The sequence below is a fragment of the Monodon monoceros genome, unplaced genomic scaffold, assembly GCF_005190385.1.
Source record: "Monodon monoceros isolate NGI ecotype Baffin Bay Population unplaced genomic scaffold, NGI_Narwhal_1 Super_Scaffold_21, whole genome shotgun sequence".
Lineage (NCBI taxonomy): Eukaryota > Metazoa > Chordata > Mammalia > Artiodactyla > Monodontidae > Monodon > Monodon monoceros.
Window position 1 is genome coordinate 83,753,980 of NW_021703778.1, and position 20,374 is coordinate 83,774,353.

At 39.3% G+C, this 20,374-nt stretch overlaps 1 protein-coding gene across 1 annotated transcript in view; it reads left to right on the plus strand.

Moving 5' to 3' along the window:
• CEP152 (centrosomal protein 152) overlaps positions 1-6,652 on the plus strand; it is a 163,543-nt gene extending 156,891 nt beyond the window's left edge. The window contains exon 26 of the transcript XR_003796092.1: positions 6,599-6,652. The gene's annotated coding sequence lies outside the window, so the exon portion shown is untranslated. The remainder of the gene's footprint in view (positions 1-6,598) is intronic.
• Positions 6,653-20,374: the final 13,722 nt, after the last annotated feature.

Here is a 20,374-nt window from a genome sequence, read left to right on the forward strand (position 1 = left end):
TCCAGCTTCTTTTGATTTCCCTTTGCATTGAATATCTTTTTCCATCCCCTCACTTTTAGTCTGTATGTGTCCCTAGGTCTGAAGTGGGTGTCTTGTAGACAGCATGTATACGGGTCTTGTTTCTGTATCCATTCAGCATGCCTGTGTCTTTTGGTTGGAGCATTTAATCCATTCACGTTTAAGGTAGTTATCGATATGTATGTTCCTATTACCATTTTCTTAATTGTTTTGGGTTTGTTTTTGTAGTTCCTTTTCTTCTCTTGTGTTTCCCACTTTGAGAAGTTCCTTTATCATTTGTTGTAGAGGTGGTTTGGTGGTGCTGAATTCTCTTAGCTTTTGCTTGTCTGTAAAGGTTTTGATTTCTCCATCAAATCTGGATGAGATCCTTGCCAGGTAGAGTAATCTTGGTTGTAGCTTATTCCCTTTCATCACATTAGGTATATCATGCCACTCCCTTCTGGCTTGTAGAGTTTCTGCCGAGCAATCAGCTGTTAACCTTATGGGAGTTCCCTTGTATGTTATTTGTCGTTTTTCCCTTACTGCTTTCAGTGATTTTTCTTTGTCTTTAATTTTTGCCAATGTGATTACTATGTGTCTCAGCATGTTTATCCTTGGATTTTTCCTGTGTGAGACTCTCTATGCTTCCTGGACTTGGGTGGCTATTTCCTTTCCCATGTTAGGGAAGTTTTCGACTATAATCTCTTCAAATATTTTCTTGGGTCCTTTTTTTCTCTCTTCTCCTTCTGGGACCCCTGTAATGTGAATGTTGTGTTTAATGTTGTCCCAGAGGTCTCTTAGGCTGTCTTCATTTCTTTTCATTCTTTTTTCTTTATTCTATTCCACAGCAGTGAATTCCACCATTTTGTCTTCCAGGTCACTTATCCGTTCTTCTGCCTCAGTTATTCTGCTATTGATTCCTTCTAGTGTATTTTTCATTTCAGTTATTGTATTGTTCATCTCTGCTTTTTTGTTCTTTAATTCTCCTTGATCTTTGTTAAGCATTTCTTACATCTTCTCGATTTTTGCCTCCATTCTTTTTCCCAGGTCCTGGATTATCTTCACTGTCATTATTCTGAATTCTTTTTCTGGAAAGTTGCCTATCTCCACCTCATTTAGTTGTTTTTCTGAGGTTTTATCTTCTTCCTTCATCTGGTACATAGCCCCCTGCGTTTTCATCTTGTCTAGCTTTCTGTGAATGTGTTTTTTATTCCACAGGCTGCAAGATTGTAGTTCTTCTTGCTTCTGCTGTCTGCCCTCTGGTGGATGAGCCTATCTCAGAGGCTTGTGCAAGTTTCCTGATGGGAGGGACTGGTGGTGGGTAGAGCTGGCTGTTGCTCTGGTGAACAGAGCTCAGTAAAACTTTAATCTGCTTGTCTGCTGATGGGTGGGGCTGGGTTCCCTCCCACTCGGTTATTTGGCCTGAGGTGACCCAACACTGGAGCCTACCCAGCCTTTTTGGTGGGGCTAATGGCACACTCCGGGAGGGCTCATGCCAAGGAGTACTTACCAGAACTTCTGCTGCCAGTGTCCTTGTCCTCATGGTGAGACACAGCCACCCCCCGCCTCTGCAGGAGACCTTCCAACACTATTCCGTAGGTCTGGTTCAGTCTCCTATGTGGTCACTGATCCTTCCCTTTGGTCCCGATGTGCACACTACTTTGTGTGTGCCCTCCAAGAGTGGAGTCTCTGTTTTCCCCAGTCCTGTCGAAGTCCTGCAATCAAATCCCACTAGCCTTCAAAGTCCGACCCTCTAGGAATTCCTACTCCCATTTCCGGATCCCCAGGTTGGGAAGCCTGACGTGGGGCTCAGAACCTTCACTCCAGTGGGTGGGCTTCTGTGGTATAAGTGTTCTTCAGCTTGTGAGTTACCCACCCACCAGTTATGGGATTTGATTTTATTGTGATTGTGCCCCTCCTACCATCTCATTGTGGCTTCTCCTTTGTCTGTGCATGTGGGGTATCTTTTTTGATGAGTTCCAGTGTCTTCTTGTTAATGATTGTTCAGCAGTTAGTTGTGATTTCGGTGGTCTTGCAAGAGGGAGTGAGACCCCTCCTTTTACTCCGCCATCTTGAACCAATCTCCCTACTGTAGTTTTAATTTGCATTAAAAAATATATTTATATGTGCATGGACATCATTTTTAGATTGAACGCTTTGAAAATTATTTCTTTTGGGGAGAAGTGTATCTGTGTGTGAGTTGAGACTGGAGGGCCTCAGGAAGAATGAGGAGGATGAAGCATAACTTGAACTCACATTGGTGGAGAGTTCACTCTGGGGGAGATGGGATTTGGTGCAATGATACTGTTATACTGTTTTCCTCAATCCTTCCTTGTAGGGGTATAGTACTTCTAGAAATTACTGAAGCCTAGCAGTTATTATCCTGGGGTGGGGTGGGGCTGAGGGTGGAGATTTGTATATAAGAGGTGGAATTTTCTGTAAACACATGGACATCAGGCAGTTGTTCTGAAATGGGAGAGGCCATCTAGGAGAAAACACAGGTGGGAGTTTGGAGTGGAGTTTGCGAGCAACCATGCAAAAGATTAGGTCTCTATATTTCAAGAAATATCAAATAGGAGACTAGATTTCTTACAATTACCCAAGATGGAGGTTTGAATTATTTTATTTATACTTTTTTTTATATCTCATGTATTTTCCCTGTGTCATAGATATCGGAAATATTTTCCTCCGTTTATTGTGTCCTTTTTTAAAGTTTATGGTGGCTTTTGTTTTTTGACATATAGACATATTCTTTTCTTTTATGATTTTCATCTTTAGTGCCTGGCTGTTATTCACATTTTCCCAGGTGAAATTTTTAATCATTTGGCTAAGTTTTTAAAATGGCAGTGAATTTGATTAATTTAGGTAAAATTGACATTTTTGTGGTCTTGAATTTTTCAATTTGAGACATATTACATCTGTCCTTTTATTTTTAATTATTTTGTTAAATTTTATATTGGACTATAGGTGATTTACAATGTTGTGATAGTTTCAGGTGTACAGCAAGGTGATTCAGTTATACATATACTTACATCTATTCTTTTTCTAATTCTTTTCCCCTTTAGGTTATTACAGAATATTGAGCAGAGTTCCTTGTGGTATACTGTTGGTCCTTGTTGGTTATCTATTTGAAATAGAGCACATCTGTCCTTTTAATTTTTTGTTTTTCAGAAAATTTTTCTACTTGTATTGCCTTTGCTTTCTTTATGCAAGTCCTGCATATTCCTTAAGTTTATTCCTAGATATTTTATATTTTTTGTTGTTTTGTTTTATAATTTCTAATGGACTAATATTGGAATATAAGGAAACTATTGATTTTTAAGTATTAATTAGTAAAAAGCTGGTTTCTTACTAGTTTTAATAGTGTTTCCAGTTGTTTTTCCATTGGTCTAAGGTGGCAGACATCAGCAGTAAATAATAATGATTTTGCCTTTTCCTTTTCAAAAAATATATATCCCTTGTTTTGTTAGCTTCTCTGCTTGTGTTGGTTAGCACTTCTAGAATGATTTTAAATCATAGTGGTAACAGGATCCATTCTTGCCTTATATCTACTTGAAAAGAGAATGTCTTTGTAGCGCTGGTTCTCAAAGTCCCATCTCATATTCTTTAAAAAAAGAGTTCAATAGTCAAATATATTTTGGAGACACATATTAATATATTTAAGGCTCTGAAGTATCTGTAGTAAATATACTTGTTTAAATTTGTTTAATATATGCTTGCCACTTTCTAATAGTATTTAATAATGAACTATAAACTCCTTATCTCTTATTTTTTAGCACAAGAACTACAGTCTTATTCAACTAGTGCTCTACATGTTTAAGTGTGTTATTGGATTTGGTTTTAAACAATTTTAAGCCTACTTTACATAAATTCCTTTGATTCCTATTTTACTAGTAATTGAATGACAGCTCTTACAAAATATATTTTAGTATTTACTTAAGATGATTTAAATGCATTTTCCTTTGATCAATGTGATAAATCATATTAATAGATTTTTTATATTAAACTATCTTTGAATTCCAAAAATGAACCATTCCATGACCATGGGTTTTCATATCTTTGGTTTTCTTCTTATTTGCTAATATTTTATTTAATATTTCTGGATTTACTCTCACAAATGGTATTGATCTCTAGTTTTCTTTAACATGTTATTACCAGCCTTAAGTCAGCTTTATAAAATGAATTTCTGTGTACTCCAGACCAGTATTGTAGCATAAAAATTCTCTGTTTCTCAAATATTTTAAAGAACTTGCTGGTGGAGCACATAGGGTCTGATGCATATTTTGGAAGTAGTTCTTTGACAACCCTTTCAGTGTCTTTCATGGTATATCCAGATTTTCTCTTTGGTCAGTTTTTGTGGCAGGTTGAGTGCATCAAAGGACCCAATTAATGATATCCTTGTATCCATGTTCTTTGCAGTGTGGCTTTGCAGCTCTTCCCATCAAAATATGAATTTCCTTTCTCAGCACCTTAAATCTTGGCTGATCTTGTAACTTGCTTTAGTCAGTAAAATCTGATGGAAGTGACAATGTTTCATTTCCAAGCTTGGGCCTCAAGTAGCCTTGTGTAATTCTGTTCTTGATCTTGGAACCCTGCCACCTCTATGTGAATAAACCTAAACTAGCCTGCTGGAGAATGAGAGAGCACATGGAGGAAACTGCAGTGTCCCATCCAAGAGCATCCTAGACCGCCTGAAGACAGTCATCTGCTAAACATGTGCAAGATCCCAGGAAGATTAGCAGAGCTCCCTAATCAATCTGCAGCTGACTGCAAACTAATGAGTGAGCCCAATAAGATCAGAAGAACCGCACAGCTGACACACAGACTCATGAGCAGTAATAAATGCTTATTGTCTTAAAATACTGACTTTATTATGCAGCTATTGTTAACTAATAGTTATATTTCCTTAGAAAATTATCCTTTATGATGATAGTTTAAAATTTATTGCAGTAGTTTTATATGGCTTTCTCTTATGAATTTTCTGTATTTCCTTCATATTGGTAGTAATACCTTCTTTCTTAATGTTTTTATTCATTTCCTTTTGTAACTATGTCTTTAGTTTTGCCAATGTTCTATTTTATTGGTCTTTTCAAATAATACACTTCTAAAATATACTTAACTGTAATATGCTCCAGTATATAATTCTCTTATTTCTTCTCATATTTTCTTTTTTGTATTTTCCTGGAATTTATTCTGTTGCTATTTTTTTCTAAATTTTTTCAGTTAAATTCTGACTTCATTTTTGTTATTTTTTATTTAATAAAAAGCATTAAGACTATGAATTTTCCTCTCAATTCAGCTTTGGCAGAATCTCGTGTTTTAAGGTACAACATTGTCATCTTTGTTATGTCTTATTATATATAAATTATAATTATAATCACTTTTGTTTCACTATAAAATTATATAGAAAATGAATTTTGGGTTTTTAAGTGTCTTTGAAGTTTTCTACTTATCCTTTAATTATAAACTCCCAAGTTTATGGCACTATGATCAGAAAATATGGTCATTACAATTTTGAGAACATGAGAATTTTTGGGTGGCTGGGGAGAGTGTTACTTTCTGAAAATAAACCCCTCAATTTTCAACCAAAACAAACCCCTTGATTTTGCTTATTAGTAAAAGGTGAGACTCTTTATAGGTCAGGTGTTCAATAATACATTGGGTAGTTAATATAATATTATAGAAGAGAATTATGAAACAAACAAGAAGGAGGTAATAGAAAATGGGCACAAGAAATGTTGATGGAATTGCCAGGATAAGCAGAAAGGGAAAAGAAATTCTTGTTAGCACTGGTCTTGTTTGATAATGTTGCCTTACTGTTTTAGTTTAGTTAAGGATTGTGTAAGTCAAGACACCCTGAATGTTGTCCCATCCCCCATCCTACACCCACTCATCCTAGTCCATGGGAATATAACTTTTATCACTTGGGGAAAAAGAGCAAATTTGCCAGCAGGTACCATTAGGTATAACAGTCATGGTGTGGACCTGCATGTAGGTTCTGTCACCTAGCCTGCCCTGGGGAGAAAGCTATGGGATTCCCCACCTGGGTGGCTAACTGGGAAGACATGGTTCATAATGAGAACAGCCAGGCAGAAATGGTCTAGGATGCCTAGATACAAGAAACCCACCAACCCTTGCAAATGACTTTTACCAACAGTAAATAAGATATCCATATTTAAACTCAAACTACTGTGTTATATACAAGCTATATTCTTAATATATATTGATATGATCCCAGCTGATAATTTTGCTGCTATTCACATCTTTGTCAATGAAAGACTGGATATAAATTTTTACCAGAAAATCAAAAGGAATTTCAGATCTCTTCACTATCAAAAATATAATACTTTCTTCTTTTTATCTCTTACATTTAAAAAAATACAATTTTATCCAGTTTTGTTAGTTTTTAATATTAAAGAATAGGAGAAGAGAAGGGAATTAGTTATGGCTTGTTAATCATCTGGGTCAAACCATGCTTGTCAAATGGATGATTTGAAGGAGGTAAAGTACTTTGAAAGAAATAAATATTGTGTAACAGTAAACCTTGACTAGACTCTGAAATAGATAAGCAGAGAGTAAAATTATTCAATCTCTTTTTTAGGGGAAGAAATGCTTCTTTGCACATCAGGAAGGAAACTACCAGGGGGCCTAGTAGTGTACAGACTTGGTAAGTTGAAGTTCGAGGTTAATATGGCTGCATCCTTCCACCCTGTGTTAAGTTGCTAAGAGCCCTTAGCAACTGCAGATATCAGGGAGTATTTCTGTTTTTCTTTTTTCTTGCTAGATGTTTATGAAAATGAAAAACACCCCAACACATTTAAACAAAATTCTATACCTGAGGTAGAAAATCTAAAGTCCAAAGGGCTGAATCTAGGCCTTTGCTTAATAATTATTCCATGTATGAGGACAATTCTGAAAACAAGTCTATTTTATCAGTAGTTGCAGGTTCAACTTCAGTAGCATTTTTAGTGGGGGTAATTATAACCTACATGACAATGAATATAAATGAGTAAGCAGTAACTTGTGACTTTGTTGCTGATTGTATCTGTCAGGGTTTGGGACAAGTTTTAGAAATCACCCTATAGAGGACCCTGTCCTCCATGTACCTCCTAGGTCCTTGTTTAATGTTTCTTTGTGTCATTCCCCCAGCTTCTGTAGGCCTTTGCTTTTAGCCACCCACACTTCTCCGAGGACTGAACTTGTGTCCCTGGAGTCACTTTCTCTGCAAGCACAGTGTGTCCCCCTGTACCCACAGTGTGGCCCATAGCCAGTGACAGATGGTGTGAGTGTCTGCAAGCCCAGCTAGCTACCTTGCCTCAACTTAGGTCAACCTCTGAGATATAATTTATCACCAGAGCACTTCTGTGAGATCTGGCTGAGACTGGAACTATGCCTGCAGTTTTACCCTCACTTGGCTTCTTCCCTTTCCCAGTCCCACTCCCCCAACCCCTTAATGGTTTCTCCTAGAAGCACTTCATTAATAAATTACTTGTGTACACATGCTCATCTCAGACCTGCTTCTGGAAAACATGACCCAAGACACAGCTTAAGTATTTTAAGAAGGGATTTAATACAGGGAAGTAGGTGCTTTCAAAATCATTGAAAGAGAGCAGAAATCAGAGGCCACCCTTAATTTTAAGAATATACTGCCACAGGGGACTTCCCTGGAGGTCCATTGGTTAAGACTCTACTCTTCCAATGCAGGGGATGCCGGTTTGATCCCTGGTTGGGGAACTAAGATTTCACATGCAAGCTGCATGGCCTGGCCAAAAAATAAATGAATGAATGAATAAATAAATAAATAAAATTAAAGAATATACTGCCATAGTTATAATCCAAGGGAAGCTGCTGCCACCATGGGCACAACTACTTCTCAGCAGCTAAAGCTGGTGACTGGACATCAGAATACTGTGCCTGGCTACTGTCATGTAGATGCCATGTCTTTAAGATGTTGCTTCCAACTGGAACTATCTAAAATCTAGAACACATTGGGTCTGACTCAGTTCCAACGTCCTACTCATGATACTGCAGCTAACTTGCAGAGCCTATTTTAAATGTAGAACCTAGCTGCAAGGGAGTCAGTTTCCGCAGTACAGGAAGACACCCTAAAAGTAAGTAGAAACAGTAACTGGTGGCTAATTGATCATAATCACAACACTAGGGATGACAGGAAATGAATCAACATGCATTAACTTCAGGGACCTTGTGTGTAATGTGTTTTGCCTGAGACATGTGTCTGCTACTCTCAATTCCTACTCTACCCCAGAGCTGGCTAATTGGTACTCATCTTTAGTGTTTGCTTTACATCAGCGTTTTTCAAACTGCAGGTTATCACTAATTAAAGGGTCATAAAATTACTGTAGTAGGTGTAGTAGGTATTTTTTAGCAAGAGAAAAAGTATAGAATTAAACAAAATAGAATAGAAAAATTGTATTGTTTCATGAGATGTCTGTTTTGGTTTTGTGTGAATAAGTGGGTTGCACTCTAGATTATATTTCTTAGTGTGGATCATGGTCAAAAGGCTTGAAAAACAGTCCATTAAATGTAACTCCCTCAATTCCATGGTATTTTAAATCTGGGTGTGGTACCTCTCCTGTGTATTGCAGGGAACTCTGATTCACTCATGACAGTTCTTATTACACACACACACACACACACACACACACACACACACACACACCACACACACACATTCACTGTCTGTGCTTCTCATTAGACTCCAGCTCCCAGAGGAGAGGTCAGATGCTGTGTTTGTCTTGCTTTCTGTTACCTTGGCATGAGGTCTGTCACATAGTAGCTTTTTACATCTGTTGAATGAATAAAGGAAAAAGGGATTGTTTTGGACCCTTGTACCATTTAGCTACTCCTAGGATTCGTAAGAAGACTCAAGACTCAGAAAAGACTTTGAAGAAGTACATAAGCTAGAAATAAGATTAGTAACAGGAGAACTGAAAGGATATCCCAGGACAGATCAACCAGTAATATAGAGCAAAAGCATCATGGTTCCTCTTCACAGAGGAGAAACTCTGACCAGATCAGCATAGAGACTCCTCCTCTAGCCTCACAGCAAAAGCTAGTCACCAGGTCCTTAGTGCAGGGGAATAGGAAGCATGTGAAAAACACATTCCAAATGGGTTTGTGTAATTTATTGACTAAAGTTCTTATCTGAGTGTGGGTTCCATTATTCTCAAAAAGTCTTTATGTATGCCCTAGGTAGTCCTGAATCAACGAACCCTTAATGGAATGATATGTAGATCATATCATTCCATTAAGGGTTAGGTGTTCCTACCTAACCAGAGTGAAGACTCTTGTGAGTAAAGCCAGTAAACAGTCTCTTACCCCTTGGAGAATTCTTCTGGAGGGGGGTATATGCAACTGCCATGTTACCTAATGAAATGTACTGATGGTGAGTTGAGTCATAGTACAACAATATATTAAAAATAATAAATTAATAAAGTCAGCATATATTAAATGTTTATTATGTGCCAGTGACTGTGCTAAGAATGTTATGTCATGTAATTCTTACAACTCTGGAAGGTTTTAGCCATATTTTACAGGTCAGAAAACTCAGATTCAGAGAGAGAAACTAACTTGCTTAAGGTGGTGGAGCAAAGGCCTGGCAGTGAGGACTCAAACCCAGATCCATCTCACTCCCGTGCCTATGCTCTCAACCACTCTGGCAAATCAAGTGGTGACTAATTGTCTAATCCGTTTTCTAGCCCTTAAGTATTGCCTTCTGCTTCTTTGTGGCCCAAGATCTATTTTAATTTTTCCTGTGGTTGATGACCCATGATATAAGATTCCATATTCATATACTATAATTGCAAAAAGCTTATGTGGATGGCCAAGAAAAACTTCCCCTTCAGATTGCAATCACTTGGAAACACTTGCCTTTACTCTCTGAGCTTGGATTTACGGTTGGAATGCATAAGCATTCCGAGTTATTCTGCTTGTTCATTTATTTAAAAACAAATTTGTTGAATACTTACTACGTGTCAGGCAGAATTCTAGGCATTGGAAATACTGACCAAGTCCCTTCTCTGACAAAGTTTACATTCTCATATCAACATTATCTTACTGGAGGAGATAGATAATTAAATTTCAATTTGATGTCTGTAATTTAAAAGGTGGTACGGGGATGGGCAATACAGTGGTAGGGGATTAAGTGATATAAACTAAATATTATGTATAAAATAAGCTACAAGGATATATTGTACAACACAGGGAATACAGCCAATATTTTATAATAACTCTAAATGGACTATACTCTTTAAAATTGGTGAATCACTATATTGTACACCTGTAACTTATATAATATTGTACATCAACTATACTTCAATTAAAAAAGTGGTAATAAGTACTAATAAAACCAGTATTGAGAGATAGTGGCAGCTGTATATGTGTGTGAGTGTGTAATGTATGTTTTCTGGAATGGTCAGGGTAGGCTTTTGTGATAAGATGACATTTGAGAAATAAATAAATATAAAAAAATGAGAGAGTCCTGTAGATATGTGGGGTAGCACTTTCAAGGCAGAGGACCAACCAGGGTAAAGGCCCTGGGGTAGAAGTGCATTTGGCTAGTCTGAGAAACAGCAAGGAGGCGATTTCACTGTAGTTAAGTGAGGAGGAAATGGTAGAGATAAATGTAAGATAATATTTGGTCTTATAGGCTCTGGTCAGGACTCTGGCTTTACTCACAGTGAGACATTATAGAACATTTATCAGGGGAGTAGCATGATCTGAATTACTTTTCCGAAGGATCACTCCTGTTGATGGAGGGAGGCTATAATAAGGGAGGCAACGATGGAGGCTGAAAGCCAGGCAAAAGAGGAGGCTATGGGAGTACCCCAGGTGTAACAAGGATTGGACTCACATGGCAGTGGTGGAGCTGGAGGAAAGAGGTGAGAACCTGAATATAATCTGAAGAGAAACTTATAGGATACAGAGTTCAGGTGAGTGGATGGGGCTGGAGATATTTCAGGGGAGTTGTCAGCACAGAGATGGGACTGAATGAGACATTTGAAGAAGGAAGGTAGAGAGAGGGAAGAAGAGTACCTAGGATTGAACTCCGGGACACCAGTGTTCAGAGGTCAGAAAGATAAGGAGGGGCTGACCAAAATGACTGAGAAGGAGCGGACAGTGACGGACAAGGGAAACCAAAAAGTGTGGCATTCTGGCCAGAGCCAAGTAAAGAAAGTGGTTCATGTAGTGAGGGATCAACTACATCAGATGCTGCTGAGAGGTTTGAGTAGGACGGGTTTTAGATGATTGAGGATTTCCTGTTGGATTTGACAACATTGAAACTGTTGACAGTTTTGATAAGAACTGTTTAGGGGAGTAGTGGCATAGAACAAATGAGAAGAGGGTGTTGAGATAGCAGGAGAGATTCAATGAACTTGAACAGATGGCAAAAAAAAAAAAATTCTCAAACTAAATGCAGAGGAAAAAGAATTACAAAAAAACAAACCGGGCTTCCCTGGTGGCACAGTGGTTGAGAGTCCCCCTGCCGATGCAGGGGACACGGGTTCGTGCCCCGGTCCGGGAAGATCCCACATGCCGCGGAGCGGCTGGGCCCGTGAGCCATGGCCGCTGAGCCTGCGCGTCCGGAGCCTGTGCTCCACAATGGGAGAGGCCACAACAGTGAGAGGCCCGCGTACCACAGAAAAAAAAAAAAAAAAATCAGAACAGAATGTCCAAAACCTGCAGGATAATTTCAAAAGGCATAATATACATGTAAGTACAATACCAGAAATAAAGCAGAAGAATTATTTGAAGTAATAATGACCAGGAATTTTCCAAAATTAATTACAGACACCAAATCACAGAATCAGAAACCCAGATAACAACAGGCAGGATAAGTACAAAAAGACTACCCTTACACACATTATATTCAAACTGCAGACAAAGAGAAGATTTTGAAAGAAGCCAGAGGAAAAGAACCCTTACCTATAGAGGAACAAGGATAAGAATTACAACACAGGGCTTCCCTGGTGGCGCAGTGGTTGAGAGTCCGCCTGCCGTTGCAGGGGACACGGGTTCGTGCCCCGGTCTGGGAAGATCCCACATGCCGCGGAGCGGCTGGGCCGGTGAGCCGTGGCCGGTGAGCCTGCACATCCGGAGCCTGTTCCACAACAGTGAAAGGCCCGCGTACCGCAAAAAAAAAAAAAAAAAAAAGAATTACAACAGAACTTCCCTGGTGGTCCAGTGGTTAAGACTTCATGCTTCCACTGCAGGAGGTGCAGGTTTGATCCCTCACTGGGGAAGTTCTGCCTGCTGTGGTGCAGCCTAAATAAAGAAAGAATGAAAGAATAGCAACAAGACTCCTCATCATGTAAGAAGGAAGCCAAGTACTTAAAGTGATGAAAGAAAAGAAAACCCCTACCAACTTAGATTCTGTATCCAATTAAATTATCCTTCAAAGTGAAGGAAAAAGAAGATTTTTCTCAGGGAGATAAAACAGAAAATTCATTGCCAAAAGACCTGTCCTGCAAGAAATATTAAAAGAAGTTCTTTAGGGAGAAGGAAATTCATATTGTTAGAAACTTGGATCTATATAAAGCAGGGAGAAGCATCAGAGAAGAAATAAATGATGATGTATAAAATCATTTATTTTTCTTATTCTTAATTGTTCCAAAAGATAGCTGTTTGTTTTAATTAATGATAATAGCGATGCATTGGGTGATAATGTCATACAGATAAGTGAAGTGAAGGGCAGTGATGTCATAAGGCACAGGGAGATGAAGGTGCCTGCACTGCACGTGAAGTGGAACAGTGTTATTTGAAGGTGGACTTAGATTGATTATAAATGTGTATTGCCAACTCTAAGTCAACCATTCAAATTTCTTTTAAAAGAAGTATCATTGATAAGAGAGAAAATGGAATTATATAAAATGTTCAATTAATACCAGAGAAGGCAAAAAAAAAAAAAAGGAAAAAAAGAAGGAATAAATACAATGAATAGAAAAGTTACAAAGATGGTCAATAAGTTTACATTATATATCTTTGCATATGCCATTGCTTGTTTTAAGGGACTTTTTCATTACCCTCCATCTCTCAGTTCCAAACAGATCAGGTGTGAGTGTACCCGCTGCATTTGTGGGAACAGTTCCCACAGTTCCCACATCTGTAAGAACACAGAACAACAGTGCCCTCAGTTTGGGTTCCTTTGCCTATTCCTGGGCCTCTTTTGCCTTTGCCTCCTCCTTTGTGCAGTTGACTTGAATGGAACCCGGGGAGTCTTAGACCAGAGGGAAAACCCTTGACCAATGTTGGGGAAAAATTGTTTATGCCAAAGGGAGATGTTGACTGTTCTGCTCATTTCTCTGCCCCACAGAGCCCTCAGGAAAGATGTCTCACTCAGAATTTTCTGATAAGCTAATGTGGGTAGGAATGACAATAAACCCTTGGGGAAATAACCATACAATTCATATCCTGGAATTCCATGACGCTATCGACCCATGAGAATAATAAGCAAGTTCTGGCTCTGTGCTTCCCCCACTGGAATAGTCTAATTTCCAGGTGCATTTATCAAATGTTAGTTTTGCTATAAGTCATATACCATAAAGCTTCAAGAGTTGATATTGATCCAATGAGTAATCGTTCGATAAATATTGTCAATTGACATAATGTTCAATTTTGGGATTCATATGAAGTAAAAGGGCTCTTGCCAATGCAGGACCTTCAGAAATATTTCCATGTTTTTTCTCCTCAAGCATCTCCTTCCCATGGTGCCTTTCTACCTCTTCTTCCTCTATTAAAATTCTATTTTTAATCTTTATTTTTACTGTAGAATTAACATAGGCTTATTTTGTCGCAGTAAAAAATATACAAATGATTCATTGTCATATTTATTTGTCACTGAATTGAGTCCATTCTTCATACCCTATATAGAATTAACATTTAACTTGATCATGATAAATGTGTTTTTAAGTACTGAGAAACAATTGCCTAGAGTTATGACATTCTGGAGTGACAAAAGATCCAGTTCTCACTCTTCAGTTTTTCCTAAGGATTCCAAGAATGTCTGTTAGGAAAAAAATAGAATCTGCCTTTATTTTCTACACTCAACAAATACTGGTCAGTTTATTTGCCTTCAGAGGTCCATCAAATATTAATCATTGTAAATTATCATTGTAAATTACTACAGCTTCAAGTTCCCAAGAGGGCATTTAAAATGTTTCCCATATTTTAATGCATTCAGATGCTTTCAAATAATTAGACCAAAATTTCCTAAATTGATATTCCACAGATGTTAATAGCTTGCCACAAAAGTTTTTTGCTGAAATATTTTTGAGAAATTGTACTAAACTAACTTTAAAAGTATAATATACTAATATACATAATAAATTTCTAGAAAGGGGTGTATTGTTAAATACTTGGACAGTGTTTAATAGGACAGTTTTTAGAAGTCCCTGCATGATGAGTTATCAGTTAACAGGCAGTTTTATTATTAATTTTTAGTAGACATTTTCAAGGGAAACTATGGTAATATATTAAAATTCAAGAAGTCCAAACTCACAAAATACCTTAGTAGCCTTGTTTGTGTTGTGTTTGTTTTTGTGCATGAGGCAATCACTAATCATGTAGCAACTTGGCTTGAAGATAAGATGATAAAGTTTATGATAGAACCAATATTCTGGCTGATTAGAAGAGATGAAAAGATTCTTAGGACAGATCAAATACTTAGAGTAGGAAGCTGGGGATAGGTGGGGGGAGATTCTTGATAAAGAACTTGGAAGTTGGAAATAGGTCAAGGGGCTGGTGAAAGGAAGAAAAGAAATGAACTGACTTCCCCAAAGCGATACAAAAGATCAGATCTTTTGTATCTGATCTGGATCTGTGTACTGGATCTGTAGCTGGATCTGTAGAGAGAACATCCAGAAATTAAGCAGTAGCATCCACTTCTTGCTCCAGAATATTAAGGAGCCTTCTCAATTGTTGGCAGTTTATGGAATCCTATTATCCTAACCTGAGGAAGAAGGGACATATCCATGGCAGTTGGTATAGACTCCTTGCTGAGAAGAATGGAGGTGGCCAGAGAGAGCTCGTACATGGTGAATAGGGAAGAATGCATTTCTCCTGGATTATATTTCCAAAACAAGATGGCCTGTGCTAACCCAAGTTGCTGCTGTGTTCTTTTGCAGGTTAACGTGGAATGAATTACGTTGCCTCAGGAGACACAGACAAACCACATGATGGTTTATCAAGTGGTTGCACTCTGCAGAAGGGAGCTGAAAGGCATGTAGCAGAAAATAGTGAGTTTGGAGTAAAAAAATCTTCGTCCCAATATAGGCTGTCGCTCACAAGTAGTGTGATTTGGGACAAGTTACTTAACCTTCCTAAATCTGTGGGGGTTTTTTTTTTTCATGTCTAAAATGAAGAATTTTGCACATAGAAGCCACTTATATGAATACACTTTAAAAGCTCCAGATATCTTTAATTAAGCTCTGATTAAAACTAAAACAAGAGGCCCACAAGTTATTTCAAGTGAGAAACTTTAGAGACTAAGAAGCAACATGGTTTTAAAACATCAAAACATGGTATTTTGGAAAAGAGAAAACTATTGAGCTTCATTCTCTTAGTTCATAGTCCCAGTGCTCACTTTGCTCACTTTCCCTGCCTGTCTCCCTCATCCCTACCATGCTTTTCTTTTAGGAATGGTTTCTGGCTCTGGGGGATTCCACACCAACATGGCTCAGGTCCTTATATTCTGAGTAGACACAGAACTTCACTCAGGAGCATGAGTCAGCCTGTGCGCAGAAGGGAACACATGTTGCAGCAGCCCTGATGCTGGAGCCTGGGCACAATACAAGGAGTGTGATGGCAGCACAGCAGCAGGCGGCCTGATGGGCAATATGGATATTCTCACTGTCCGCATCGTCTCAGCACCCTGTCCAGGGAGCTTTAGGCAGGACTACTTCCTTTCTTAAGGCAAGTCCATTGACTGACAATCAAACTTGGGCTCAAATTTGACCAGTGCTTTAAAATATAGTGATTAATAGAAAATTTGGGATCTAGTAAGACCAACGTATCAGGAAGCAATTGCTATTGGAAAGGTGGTTTATTATTCACAGTTCCCAAGTGGACGGGGTAAACCATGCCATGGCAAGGGTGTGGTTGTGGGGACACATGGGGAAGTACCAGCGTGTTTAAGAGGCAGAGGAAAAGGGAGAAACTGTTGGCAAGAGACTTTACTGTGGTTTCTGCAGTGATGGGATTTATAATTTGCATCAAAAGCGTTGTCATACCCTCCATCGAACTGGACAATTCGTATTATATTCTCATTCCATCATTGGTTTCTTGATGCACCATAATATTAAAAATAATGTAAACTATTCTAATTAAAATAGAATTATCAGCAAACCCAGAGGCAAAGGAAGCTTTTATGTCCAGGCAGGATGGTTTTGACCATTCAGAATTTGCATAGTGGCTGACTATGAGGAGAATTCTGAGCTTTCTGTGTGGTTACAAAGCAGGTAACTCAGAGACTAAAGATGGTAGACTTGACAATTTTGTGGTCCCCAGAGAGTAGGCTATATGTGAATGGAGTTTGAACTAAATAAACTCTATACCTATCCAGCTATAGGGACCATAAGATAACAGATGGAGCAGCTCAAGGAGAGAAGACAATAGGCCAGCTTGATCCCCAGTTCAAGTCTTGGTTTTCATCTCAAGAATACCAGACCACAAAGAACTAGGCACCACTTCTGGTCACAATAGAGCCAGAGTATTTTCTGTGTCTCCATAGAGATAAGTTGCTGCTGATGTCAACCCCAACATGCCTTAAACAGGGTGGCCAAAGCCTCCCTGGACAGGGCTGGCTGGGAAACTGTATGTGGAGTGAGCCATACTAGGAAGTGAGCGGAGGCAATCTTGTAATGGAACAGGGCATCCTGAAACAGTGGAGAAGATGGTCATGTTGGTGCGCCTAACCTAGGACAGTTCCCCATGGCTTTCTGGTATTTATGTTACTGTTTATTTTTCTGTAGCACTGACTAATAAATTGAGGGCTGAATGGGGTGGGGAGTACCAGTCTCACGCCCACAGGGATGACTTCTTACTTCTGACTTTGTGAGTCCTTGCTTTGGATCCTTGTCAGTTTTGTCTTCCTCTGCTACCTCCTAATCCTTCCCAGTTCACATATTTCCCTAATGATATCTGACTCACAGCTGGCCCTCTAGAGAGTCTGAGGAATATTTTATACTAAGTGCCTGCCTGCATTGTTCACCTGTGTGAAATCAGTTGGGGGCTTTGCACTATTGGATCATTTGTTTTTATGTTGGGCCACCTAAGAGGGCATTGGCTATACTGCTATCTAAGTTTTTCCTTTCCCCTGTGGTGTCTGGCTCCAACCTTCTGGTGATACCTCAGAGTATATCCCCTTTACATTTGTTTTGATCACCCAACTGCCAGCTAGAACTGACTTAGATGTCCTGGGTGGTAAGATTTAATGAGTAGATTTTATTAATTCCTACATAATAGAATTTAAAAATAAGTCTTGAGAAGCATTTAAAAATGTGTCATGTATTATTTTAGGCATGTGAACTATGAAATAATGGCAATAATGATGTGTTTAAACCCATTAAATCATGTAGCTAGCTGAAAATGTTCCATAAAATAGAGTGGGAGTAATAACTGTAGGTCAAATTGAATTCTGAAAGTTGACCACACAGGGACTCGGCAGGCTCAAGAACGTGAATATACTCTGAGGCAGAAATCATTTTAGCAGAATTTCCTGAAGTCCACAGAGAACATATATAGTTTATAAGACAAGGATAGTGTGAAGGTCCAGACATTCAATAACTGATGCAGAGGTCAAGTAGGATGGCCTGCTGGGATAGTTCTGCCATGTGTCAATCAAGTTCTGTGTGTAAAGGAATCTGCAAGGCACTGAGGAATTCACAGCTGATTGGCTCTGAGGTGCTTTTATGCATCCCATTCAGTTCTCCCATGAATCCTAGTAAGGTGGACAGAGCAAATAGTTGTCTCCCCATCTCACAGATAAATTGAACCTGTGGCACCTTTTAATGCACATAAGAAGCAACTGGAGCTTCTATTAAAATGCAGATTCTGCTACTGTAGGTCTAGAGTGGAGCCTGAAATTTTGCATTTCTAACAAGTTTCCAGATGATACTGATGCTGGTGTGTGTGGTAAGATCTTACAGGGCATGAATGATTCCATTTGGTCTGGCCGGGAAAAGTCAGAAAGTTTCAAGGCATAGTGGAGAAATCAATGGACGTCATACGTTTGCTTGAGTAAGTTTTACCCTGATGCCACTCACTGATGGTTAAAGTATCTAGTGCAGACCTCCATAGTAGAACTTACCACGATGAATTGTATCTTACTGAAGACTGAGCTGCTTCCTCCAGTGACCTGTAGGTTCCTTGAAGAGAAGTAATAGCAGTGGTGCTGGTGTTGATGTTAAGAGGGTGAGGTGGTAATAAGTAACGACGTAGATGTCAATCCTGAGAATAATAGCTAAAATTTATTGATCACTTACCTTGTGTCAGGCATTGTACTAAGCCCTTCATACTGCTGCCCTTAATCGTTACCGCAGTCTTTACCATGGGATAAATACTATCACATCCCTAACCGAAAAAGAGGTATTTAAGGGCTAGAGAAGATGAGTAGCTTAGAGCTGATCTTTGAACCCAGGTCTGTCTAGTTCAAGACAAAGGCCATATCTTACTGTTCTTTGTCTTTTGACAGCTGGCACAGAACTGGAGAGGGGAGGCTGTCCAGTTCTTTGGGACCAAGATGAGGTTGGGCTCCTCATAACTGTCACAACGATAGAACAGGCTGCCCTGATGGAGTGAATGCCCTGACTCTATGGATTCTTGAACAAGGTGGGCAATTGGACTGACTTGATGGTTTTCCAACTGTGTTTTTCAGAGCTGCTTCAGAGGTGACCTGAATGGAGTCTGAAGTATAGGCTTAAAGGGCAAGCTCTGAACCGTCCTCTTCTTTTACCAGAGTTAGCACTGTTTTATCTGATGTGTATATTTGGGTCGGTGTAAGGTTGTGTTTGAATAAGGGTTTCTGATGCTATACATATATTCAAAGTCTTCAGACCAGTTGATCTCTAAGATCTTGTCTAAAATTAACATTGTATAATTTGGCCAAGGTCTTATGCCCATGAGTGGGCAGAGCTTGGATTAGAATTCAGGTCAACTGGCCCTTTCTTCTAACCCATGCTATCCTGATGCCCAGACCTAGTATCCCCTTCCTCACACAATTCACTGACAAAGTTACTGCTCTGAGGCCCAGTAGTCTGCAGAAAAGAACTGAAGGTCGAGTAACAAAACCTGACTCCTTCACTAATTAGCTGTGGAACTTTGAGCAATTGTGTATTTATCCATCAAATATTTATTCTACCTCACTGTGGACCAGGCACTGTTTTGTGCACTGGGAATATAATGGTGAACAAGGCAGACAGAGTCCCTGCTCTCACTGAAAGGGTGATACAGAGAATAAAAAGTAGATAGATAAACAAGGTAATTTCTACTAATAAGGACCACCACACACACAAAAAGAAAATAAAATGAGTAAGATCACACTGGAAGTGAGAAGCCTCGAATGAGGATTTACCTTGGGTTATAGCAGAGGCTCATGAATAGCTCTTTACCCTTTCACCTTCCAACAGGATGAAAAATTCTCTAGAGAAACAAATTTTAAAAAACCCCAAGGAGATCCACAGCTCTTCGCAGTTGGATCCATCCTTTTGGTGTTGGCTGACCGTACTCAGTGGGAAGGAGCAGACATGCTCAGATCTTCTGAGACCCCATCTTCAGAAGACCTGCCCTGGGACCCTGAACAGATGCTCAGGTAGGGACAAGAAAGCCCCGGGTGTGGCTCTGAAATATTCTGGTCTCCCTCCCCCTTGCTTCTCACAATCAGCCTAAGCTGTGAGCAAATGTCATAAGAAGCAAACATTGGCTTCCACGCGATTATGCTGTTTCCTCCTTCTGCCTTGCCTTGGCAGGCGGTTTGCTTTTGTAAAAAGAACACTTCACTAGGAGGCCTGAGCTCCAGTTAGAGATTTGTCACTAACTAGTTGACCGGCCTTGGAGAGTCCTAAAATTTTGGAGCACAAAAAGATCTTAGGGAAATTACTTTACAGAGAAGGAAATGAGATTCCAAGAGGTCGACCTTAATTCAAGGTCATTTGGTGCGTGCAGTCAGGCCTAGACCCTCAGGTCTCATGATTTCCAGAGTGGTGTTCTTTCTGTCATAAAATGTTTTTGCCCCTTATCTGGGCCTCAGGTACCTCATCTGTAAAAGGAAGGAACTGACTTGACTCATGGGCCTGAACAGTGCACAGATGTGCTTTATCCAGCCAGCATGGGGTTGTAAAAGTCCTTCAACGGGAGTCCTCGG